The sequence below is a fragment of the Elephantulus edwardii genome, unplaced genomic scaffold (genome assembly GCF_000299155.1).
Source record: "Elephantulus edwardii isolate Elephantulus edwardi_28Jun2011 unplaced genomic scaffold, EleEdw1.0 scaffold00041, whole genome shotgun sequence".
NCBI lineage: Eukaryota > Metazoa > Chordata > Mammalia > Macroscelidea > Macroscelididae > Elephantulus > Elephantulus edwardii.
In genome coordinates this window covers 2,472,854-2,481,889 of record NW_006399791.1, presented here as the reverse complement: position 1 = coordinate 2,481,889, position 9,036 = coordinate 2,472,854, and positions in this window count along the sequence as shown.

The window sequence follows — 9,036 nt, the reverse complement described above, 5'->3', positions numbered from 1 at the left end:
CATAAACACAGGTTATATACCTGGATTTCACCTGATGGTATGCATAGGAATCAGATTGATTACATCTGTGGAAAGAACCGCTGGAGAGTTCAATATCAGCTGTGAAAACTAGGCCAAGAGCTGATTGTGGAACAGACCACCAACTACTCACATGCAAGCTCAAGCTTAAGCTGAGGAAAATTAAAACAAATCCACGGGAACCAAAATATGACTTCGAGTCTATCCCACCTGAATTTCAGAATCAAGCTGTATACCCATACTCACTATCCTTTTCCTTATCATTCCACCACCAATAACATAAACTCCACATCTTCTGAGCAAAAATTCCCTCCCTTCTCCCTTCCATCCTTGATGTTGTTGTTGTTATGTGCTGTCAACTGGACTATGACTCGTAGTGACTCTCTGCACAGTAGCTCTGAATCCAGCTTTATCTTGAGCCAATGTCACTGTTTCTGACGCATCTATCCTTATTAACCCCAGTTATTGGGTCAATCCATCTTATCTAGGGTCTTCCTCTCCAGTGCTGTCCCATAACCCTTCCAAATATGATGTCATTCTCCAAATACTTATACCTTGTGACTACATGCCCAAAGTATGTGAAATGAAGTTTCAATATCTTTGCCTCCAAGGAGCAGCTTGATTTCACTCTCTTCAAGACAGTTTGTTCTCTTGGCGGTCCATGGTATGTTCAATATTCTTCTCCAGCATCACAACTCAAAGGCATCAATTCTTCTGTCATCCTTGGTCATTGTCCAGCTCTGTGATGCATAGCAAGCCATTGTGAAGGCCATGGCCTGGATCAGGTAAACCTTAGTCTTTAATCTGACACCCTTGATCTCCAGTACTCTGGAGTGGTCCGTGACAGGAGATTTTCCCCATGAAATTAATCTTTTGATTTCCTGACTGCTTGGTGCCAAGAGTGTCGACCTCTAATAATCATTGGTTTCTATAGTTGTTTACTTCAGATATGTGAGACCATACAATGGGTTTTTTGTGACTAGGTTTATTCAACATGAATTCATGGTTTGTACATGTTACGGCATGTACAGGACTTTATTTTTCTTTATGGTAGAGTATTGCATTGTGTATGTTTGGTGTCTTGAGTATTTTATGGTGTTGTTGTTTGATGCCATCGAGTCGTAGACGACTCATAGTGACGCTATGAATGAACAGCCTAAGCACTGTTCATACATAGAGTTTCCGGAGGCAAGCCATTTCGGAAGTGGATGCCGCTCCTGCTTCCAGGCTTGATTTAGTCGAGAAGCTCCAGCCAATACTGTCCACCATGGGTGCCCATTACCACGACTGGCACATCACTGTCACAGGCTTCAGCATCACAGCAACCACGAGTTACCTCTGTACAGCAAAGCACAGACCAGTGCTACACCCCCTAGAAGAATGTTTGACAGGAAGACAATTTGAACCCAGCCGAGGGCCACAGATGAAAATCACCCACCTTCGGCTTGGTAGCACAGCTTCCTTCCACTAGGCCAACGTAGCTCTCTCTTGGTCATCGTCATTGTAATTGTTGTTTGATGCCGTCGAGTTGTAGACGACTCATAGCGACCCTATGAACGAACAGCCTGAGCACCGAGTATTTCATAGCACAGTTTATTTATTCCTTCATCTGTTGATGGCCATACTCAGAGTCCTATTATGTTTTTGTTCTTTCTTCTCCAACTTTGGAGGCTCCAAAGAAAGATTCACTGAGAATGACCACTATTCTTTCTCCTCATTGTAGCCATTCATTCCCTAAAGATGAATGTGTGATATGGAAATTTAAAAAAAAAGAAATCCCACAACTATGTGCAGAAGACTTTCTCATTGCTCATGCTATACAACTAAGCATATGTTTCTTAGAAAATACTTTGGTTCTGGGGGGGGGGACCATATTTGATAATTAAGGAAATTATGAAATGAAAAAGAGCACACAGAGAAAAGGAAAAATCCTTGGGTAAAAATACTCCTCGTTGCCTTTAGACTATTGCCTAGAAACCCTTATAGGGTAGTTATACTTTGTCACATGGAGTTGTTACAAGTTGAAATGTATTCTATGGCACCTATAAGAACAATAATATAAAAAGCATAGATCCTTGGGCCCTGACCTCAGGGAGTTATAATTGGTGATGTTAGGAGTGGGATCCAGAATCTCAGTGATTGCAAAAACCTATCGGTAGTCTCTTATGTAAAATGAAGATTTGAGACTATTTTGATATTGGGCAGTGGAAATTCACAGCATGTAAGAAAGCTTAGATCCAGATCATAGGAAAGGTTGAAAAAACCGTATGACCTTAGAACTGGGTGGGATGTGAGCATGTGACAATGAGAGAAAGGAAAAGGCTGTTGATCTGCTTAACAAACCATTTTTTTTTTTGTTCAGCAGTAGAGTCAATTGGTTCTTTTCCTTCTAAACTACTGCATCACAGAAAAAAACACAGCTTCACAGGTGAGAGTATGAATGAATGGGAGATTGCATGCTGCCTGGTATCGCCTTTGGGCCTGGCAGGAAAGAAAATGAAGGATTCTGGTGCTGCTCATATCTGGGGTCCCCCCTAGGTAACTGTGTTGGAGCTAAGTCATCACTCAACAGTAACAACAGATGTTCAGTGCAGGCCACAACCGTGAGCAGAGCTCCCTCCTTCAGGCCAGGGCTATGACCAGACGAAGGACTTGACATTCCATTCCAGCTCATTTACTTTTTTTTTTTTAAATATTTATTCTCATTTGAGCAAAATTTTACAAATCATATTGAGTTTTCTTACCAGTGAATTAAAAGTAGAGCTTTCTTTTTATAACATTAATTGTCGTTGTTTGTAATGAATGAATTAATTAATTAAAATGTCTAGTCAACAACCCCTTTTTGTGTATTATCTTCCTTTCAATCTATTTATTAAATTTTACTCTCCTCTCCCTCCCTTCTACAGGTTTTTTAAATAATAGTAGTCTTACACCATGATTGTTTTGTTGTGACTTGCTTTTCTCACACAGTACAATAAGTTCTGGATTCATCCATGTTGTGCAGTATTTCATAAATGTTTGATTCTTTTTTGATGATGCATAATATTCCATTGTGTGCATGTACCATAGTTTCGTTAGCCATTTGTCTATGACAGATGCTTGGATTGTTCTCAGTTCATTGTTATTGTAAAGAATGCTCTAATAAACAAGCATCTGAGTGTATCAGTTTGTGTTGCAGCTCTTAGTTCTTTGGGATCTATATCTTGTTGTGGGGTTGTTGGATCAAAAGGTCCAAGTTCCAAAGGAAGCTCCAAACTGCTTTCAATAGTGGTTGTACCGTTTTACATCCCCACCAGCTGTGTATGAGAATTTAGTCTCTCCACATCCTTGCTTCCATTTGTTGTTTGATGTCTTCTTAGACACTGCTATTTTTACTAATGTAAGAAGATATCTCGTTGTTGTTATTTACTTCACGAGAATTTCTTCATGTGCTCGTTGGTCTTCTGAAATGAGATAGTCTTTCATGAAATGTCTATTCATGTTCTCCACTCATTTTGTAGTTAGGCTGTTTGTATTTTTCATTTTGAAACGTTTGAGTTTTTAAAATAAATTTCAGAGATAGTCCCTTGACAGATGTCCCATTGCCAAATATTTCCCCCCCAAATCTGTAGGTTCTCTTTTCACTCATTTCTACCCTAGTCCACTTACATGGGATCAGGTCTGGTTCCATTAGTCCATATTATTGTGGAGAACTACTATATCAACGTATAATGCCCACATAACAACATTACATAAATGACAAACTGAGGAACAATGGCCAAGCTGACACATACCCTTAACTGACACAGTCACTAAATTTGTTATTGCAACCCTAAGAAGTCAATACAATTGTGATGGTTAAAGGGACTAAAAGTGAAGTATGAAGTCTACTCATAATATGAAGTCTGAGCTCTGGTGGTCTAGTGGCAAGAAGCTGTGCTGCATTCCTGAAGGCACATGGTTCAAATCCACCAGCTGCTCCAGGGAAGAAAGATTGACAGTCTCTTCTTGTGCTATTAATTGCCTCTGAAACCACCCAGAGGGCCAGTTATGGATACACGCCAAAAACAACAGTATTATATAATTGAAGACTTTGAGGCCTACAGCTTGAAAAGTAGCCTATGTAGACGCTCAGGAAGATAAAAAACCCCCCACAAACACTTGTCTACATTATTGTAGAATTAGAATGCTAACTAGTAACATGTGTATGAAGGCTCAAGGTGGGAAGGGTAGGAGCAGAAGGGGGAGGAGGGCAGGGTGTAAATCATAGGGAAAGCAGAATGGATAAAGGAAATGGAAAGATCTGGCATGAAAATCTATACAAACCTTGTAAGCAAATCGGTATAAAATAACAATTGTGTTTAAAACAATGACAACAACAACAAAACATGTAAGAAAGGATGTGGCTAAGCTGCCCAACCTGGCCAGGTACAGGCTGCACCTGTCAGTTGGATCTAGCTGATCCAGGGACGTGGGGTCTGACTATAGCCTGGGGGTATCTTTAATGACAAGTCATAGAAAAGCTGAGTATGAGTGAGCCTATTCCATAGAATGACTATGAATACAGCTCATTAAGAGTTAAATGAAGTATGCTCACCTTTATTAGGTTACATTTCCTGCCCGGGTAGTTCTGATGATAATGTTTAGAACTTCAATAGGTAACTGCTGATGGTTCAGCTGGGCGTGGCTATGGGAAACAGCTCTCTCCTAGGTCACTTTACTTCTTCTCTTTTTCACCTTCCTGGTTCTGATTCATCCATACATTCCCTTCTGTGTGTCACGCATTTCCACATGTCACAGTGATCTGCTTCTGGAGGGGCACTTTTCTTGTATTTGAGTTTAAAAGCCATTTCTCAGTCTTTTTCTCTGCAATAACTTTAATGTAATGCCCTTTACCAGATCTTTACTGGCTACAGTTATCATAACTGGAGCTATTTTGTTCCCATTATACTCCTTCTAGCTCTGTGTAGGTTTGCAATTTAAAAGATGGAGCTTTCTCTCTCCACTATGCTTTGCAGTCTCTGCCCTGGCTTTTACTTTTCAGGAGAAAAGTATACCGTGCAACTTGGTCCCTCTTCGTTAAGTGTACAATCTCTAGCTCCAATTCTTAGCAACCCCCAATCCACGAACTGCCTGAAAAGCCCTCCATGCACCACACCAAACTCTTCACGCAGTGCACAGGGGCAGATTATCTGACAGCAAGGTAAGGAAGGATTCACCTGTCCTTGCTTTTAGGGAGTAACAAGCAAGGATGGGCAACGGAAGGAAGCATTTTTGACACCACCTACACTTCAAGGTGCTCCAAAAGGCAAAGGGTCAGCGAAGGAGAGGAAGTCCCTCGACCAGGTGGAATGACACGGTGAAAGCCACAACAGGCTCAAATGTGTCAGGAAGCGCGAGCATGGCACAGGGTAGGACAGGTCCAGATCTATTGTTCATAGGGTCACTATGGAACGTACTTGACTTGATGGTCCCTAAAAACAACAACCTCTGTGGGTGCTCTCCTAGTTTGGAGTCCCAGCATCCTGGTTCCAGCCTGGACATCACCCTGACCTGGACTCTATCCTGCGGTGTCAGCCATGAGACTCAGTTGGAAGGCTGCAGCACCTACCTCAGGCTCTACCCTGTCATGACACCACAGGCCTCAGATGGACATTGCACCATGATTTTCATATGCCTGATTTGCTGTCAGAGGTACAACGCTTATTTGTCAATATAATGCATTGGGGGAAGGATTTGGATATTGCTAATTGATAGAGAATTACCAGAAATACAAGCTGAGTTTAGAAGAGATCATCAATGTCTGATGGAACTTTACAGAAAGCAAAGAGTACCAGAAGAATGTATGTCTGTGTTTCATTGACTATGGAAAGGCATTTGACTGTGTGGATCACAATAAATTGTGGCTGACCTTGAGGGGAATGGGGATTCCAGAACACTTGATTATGCTCATGTGAAACCTATACTCAGACCAGGAGGCAGTCCTCAGAGCAGAGCAAAGAAACATTGCATGGTTCAAAATCAGGAAAGGAATGTATCAGGGATGCATCCTGTCTCCATACCTTTTCAATATATATGCAGAACAGATCATTCAGGAAGCAGGGCTTTATGAGGAGGAGTGTGGCATAAAGATTGGAGGAAAATTCATCAATAACCTATGATATGCAAATGACACAATCTTGCTTGCTGAAACTGAAGAAGACCTGAAACACTTGCTGCACAAGGTCATGGACTGTAGTCTTCAATATGGATTGAAGCTTAACATCAAGAAGAAAAAAAATTCTCACCACTGGGCTAATTGGCAGCAACATGATAAATGAAGAAGAGATGGAGATTGTTAACAGCTTCAATTTGCTTGGTTCCACAATCAACACTCTTGGTACCAGCACCCAGGAAATCAAAAGACAAATTGGGAAAGTCTGCTGTCAGGGACATCTCCAGAGTACTGCAGAGCAATGATGTCAATCAGGGGACTAAGGTGTGCCTGGCACATAGGCTATCTATCATCTTTGCAATCACTTGCTATGCATCAGAGAGCTGGACAATGAGTAGGGATGGTAGAAGGAGAACTGATGCCTTTGAATTGTGGTAAGATGTGTATACAAGTCCAAAGAGGGAAGGGGAAGTAGCAGAAGCACTGAGGGTGGGCAGAAGGGGAAATCACAGGGTCGCAGAGTTTGATGGGTAGAGGGAGGAGGTGAAGGAATTAGGAAAGACCCAGTAGGATGTGGAAAGATGGGGTACTAGTGGGCATAGATCAATGGTGATTAGTTTTATAAAACAAAATATATAGGAATGATCATATGAAATGAAATATGAATTAAGGAATATGTGAAACACAATGCATATGAATGAAACACAATGTATATGAATTTTATATGCAAACCAATTTAAAAGAATACTTTTTTAAAAAAAGAATGTGGAAAAATAGAAAAAAAATATCACTAATATTTCATGAAAGAAAATAGAAAATAATTGCTGGTGCTCATCCCACAGAAATCAGTCCTGATGTTACTTAGATCCTGGCTGAAAGTAGAGAATACAAAAAGAAAATCAATGTATACTTTATTGATTATAGAAAGGCATTTGACTGTGTGGATGATAACAAATTATTTCTAACATTGAGAAGAATGGGAATCCAAGAATACTTAATTGTGCCCATGAGAAAAATACATCTGGATGAAGGGACTTTTGAACAGAACAAGGAAGAAGTATAAGGTTTAAAACCAGAGATGGTTTGTATCAGGGTTGCATCCTCTCTCCATACCTCTTTAATCTGTATGCTGAGTGAAAAATTCAAGAAGTTGGACTCTATGAAGAAGAATTAGAGGAAGGCTCATTAACAACCAGTGTTATAAAGATGACACAAACTTATTGCTGAAAGTGAGGAGGACTTGAAGCACTAGTTGCAGAAAATTAAAGAATATAGCTTTCAATATGGATTACATCTCACTATCAACAAAACATAAATTCTTATCACTGGATGGACAGGAAACATCAAAGATTGAAACTGGCAACTAATTCGTCTTACTTGGATCTGCAATCAACACACTTAGTGACAGAAGTCAGGAGATCAGAAGATGTATTGCATCGGGAAACTGTAATCAGGAAACTTACTAAATTGTTGAGTAGCACTGATGTCCATTTTGAAGACTTATGTGCACTTGGTTCAGGCCATGGTCTTTTCAATCATTTGCTGTGCATCTGAATGCTAGACAATGAATAAGGATAATCGAAGAAGAATTGATGCTTTTGGCTTGTGGTATTGGAGAAGATTACTGAATGTCCTACGGATGGCGAAAGAACAAACAGGTATGTCTTGGAGACAGTGCAACCAGAGGGCTCCATGGAGGCAAAAATGACAAAGCTTCGCCTCGCATACTTGGAGCATGTTGCTAGGAAAGGTTATTTCTTAGAGACAGACATCGTGTTTAGAAAAGTGAGGGTCATCAAAAGAGAGGAATTCCCTCAACCACATGGATTGACACAGTGACTGCTGCCATGCACTCTAGTAGGTCAGCGATGATGAAGATGGCACAGGATAGGTCAGGGTTAAGATCTGTTGTTCAGAGGGACACTATGAATTGTACTTGATTCAACATCATCTAATAACAACTTTTAGGGAACTTTGGTGGCTTAGTCAGGATACTCAGTTGTGCTGCCAATGCATGGTTTGAATCCAACAGTTTGTCTGCAGGAGAAAGAAGGGTAATCTCCCCTGCAAGTTACTGCCTCTGAAAACCCCCTGGAGGTTCAGTTACAGGTTAGATTGATTCTGACTTGTTGGGACATACTAAGAACTTATTGATTGTCAGTGAACGAGTCTGTGAAAGCACGGTAACACATATGTAAAACTACTAATTATTGATTAGCAAATAAGCCTGTAGTCACGGCGCTGTTTCCTCCATTCCTGCCAGGAATTGTAAATTTGAAGAGACTGATTTGAAGGTGCTGTGGGCTGGAAGAGAGACAGATGCCAGTCCCACTTAACAGCAGAATGATATTGATGTGGTGGTGGTGGTGGTGGGGAAATCTGAATTTATTCACTCAAGATTAGTAAATAAGCACAACTCAGACTGTGCTTTCAGGAGTAATCTGATACCACCAATCCTACTACTTTCTAAATTCTAAGGACTTTATCTATCCTGTCCGGTCCCTGTTGAGTAACAAACAGTTCAATAGCTACTACCTCTGTTCCACAAAAGGACTTACACTTTCACAGAATATTGATTTCCAAGGCTTCTCCACGTTTGAAAGTGTCTCGTTTTATTTGACAGCTGTCCTGTTATCTCACTCACCAGCTGCTTTCTTACAAAGAAGATGACGTGGGACTGCAGTGTTGGAGAGAGGAGGGGGAAGTTACAGACTTCCTGGGGCCACGGATACAGCAAGTGCCCGCCTGTGCACTGCAAACTCTCACAGTCTGAGAATTGTTTTGTCTGTGACTTTAGAAAAACATTGATGCTTCTCAATGTTTCCACAATCACGGGACCCCAAGCCATAAAGTTTCTCCAGGAATGTAATAACAGCTCCTGCCCA